Consider the following 2,300-nt stretch of genomic DNA (forward strand, 5'->3'; position numbering starts at 1 on the left):
TTTCACCGCTGTGCTGATGTGTGGAAGCAGATCTCAGACCTGTGAGGCTGAGCTCAAACAAGCTGACCAATCATGTGTCCAGGCCGTGTGTGTGTGTGTGTGTGTGTGTGTGTGTGTGTGTGCGCGCATTTTAGTCATACTGATAACAATAATGTATTTTGTACACTGAAATTATTTTTTTCTCTACAGAGTTGATAATGCAGCTCAATTCGAAATGTATTTAGTATGAATATCTTTTACATTTTTCAGCCACATGTAACTTTTATTTTGCTCAGTGGAAATAACTCCAATTTATTTCCGTGCCACATATCTATAGCCCATACAGATTTGGTCACTTTGAGATGCTGTGCAATGTTCCGATCACTCATAAATCATCATGAAGCACAAAACATAAAACATTATATATGTTAAATAAAGACAATAAGCAACATGTGTCCAGTCTTGAAGAGCCTGGGTTATAACACAAGGCAGCTATTTAAATTTAGAGAACATTAGAGTAACAGCCATAGGTAACAAAAAGTGGAAAGCAAAGCAATATAATAAAACAAACAAAACTAAGACTGGCTTACTGCATATTCCCATCAATTTCAACCATAGACTGTAAAATATTAGTGGACAGAGCATGTGTGACGTCACCCATTGGTTTGTGGAGATCTGCTATGAGTCGTCGAGTTTGCCGTTTCACGCGCAGCCATCCTGGTTGCGGATGTGACGATTTTAGACGAGAGGGAGGAGTGAGGGAGGAGCTGCTTACACTCTACGTTACGTTAAGCCCCTGACACACTAATGGCGCTTTTCCATTACATGGTACCAGCTCGACTCGCCTCAACTCTACTCGCCTTTTTTGGTTTTCCATTACGAAAAAAAGTCCCTGGTACCTGCTAACAGGTACTTTATGTAGTACCTCCTCAGTCGAGGTTCCCAGTGAGCTGAGGCGAGCCGAAAAGGTGACGTGAAAGCGACAGACGGGGGTGTCCTGAACAAACCCGCTATTTTTAAATAGTTTAGCCAGCTGTTTTTTTTTGCTGCCTCCAGCTTCTTTAGAAACTAAATGTGTCTTCTGGCAACACACACCTTCGACGTTCTGTGTGTGTGTGTGTTGCGTTAGGTCACAGTAGTTTACTGCGGCGCCGCTTGTTTACAGTTCTGTGGAGGCTCCGGCAGAGCTTTCGCCGTAGCCTAACTACACACACACATGGCCGGCTCCACGCACATACCAGTGCACAAGTATAAACATCAGGCCACTTTTACATAGGCTACACAGGCTACGGAGAAAGCTCTGCGTGGAGCCTCCACAGAACTGTACAACAAACTCAAGTGGCCTGATGTTTATACTTGTGCGCTGGTGTGTGCATCGAGCCGGCATAACGACCAGCCACGCTGAGGCGGTACTAAAATCTGCAATGGAAAACGGACGCACAGTGTGTCGAGTCAAGTCGAGGCGAGTAGAGTCGAGGCGAGTCGAGCAGGTACCATGTAATGGAAAAACGCCATAACCCGATGGCCGACCGTCGGCAGAAAAGGCAGTCGGACTGATCAGTCGGCTCCCCGAGGTCAAAAAAGTGCCTCATAACACACCGAAGAGACGTCGACTTGAGCGTGCGATACGTCTCAATAACAGCAGGTGGCGCTAATCTGTATTGTCGCCCAAAAAATGAAAACTGGCAGCTGATTGGACGAACGCGTCACATGTAATGGGGCATAATGGCGGCTCATTCGGAATACGATCTCATATTTTACGAAGATAGTTCACCGAAACGTGTTTCTGAAAACATTTTAAGCAAGAAATAGGCCATGCAGTTGCTGAATCTGTCTTCATTTCAGATCAACAAAGGTCGGTTTAAAAGATTTTTGTCAGATTTTAAGAGACTCTAGTCACGCTCATCCCGCTCCTCGTTTCCGGGTTAGCACTCCACCAATCAGATTGGTCATGGAGTCCGACTGCCCGCCCTCCGACGCAACATGTCAGGTCGGACAAAATGAAGGCCGACAGCTCCTCGGACGGACGACCGCACGGAACACACCGAACAGACTCGAGTCACCGACTTCGCCAGACTGTCTGACGGCCGATTATCAGGTTGGTGTGTCAGGGCCTTTACACACTTTCATTGGCAATCACATCATAGCCACGCCCTAAAACACCCCCCGCTTTATCGCCAATTTTGAAATCAACGAGACCATAATTCAAAAAATGAACTTCATTCTGTGTTGCAGAAGACTTAAAACTAGCGATTGAGACCATCAACTCATTATGAAAATGTTTACTGAGGTAATAAATCAAGTGAGAAGTGGGTCACTTT

The sequence above is a fragment of the Sander lucioperca genome, chromosome 15, assembly GCF_008315115.2.
Source record: "Sander lucioperca isolate FBNREF2018 chromosome 15, SLUC_FBN_1.2, whole genome shotgun sequence".
In the NCBI taxonomy this organism is placed as follows: Eukaryota; Metazoa; Chordata; class Actinopteri; order Perciformes; family Percidae; genus Sander; species Sander lucioperca.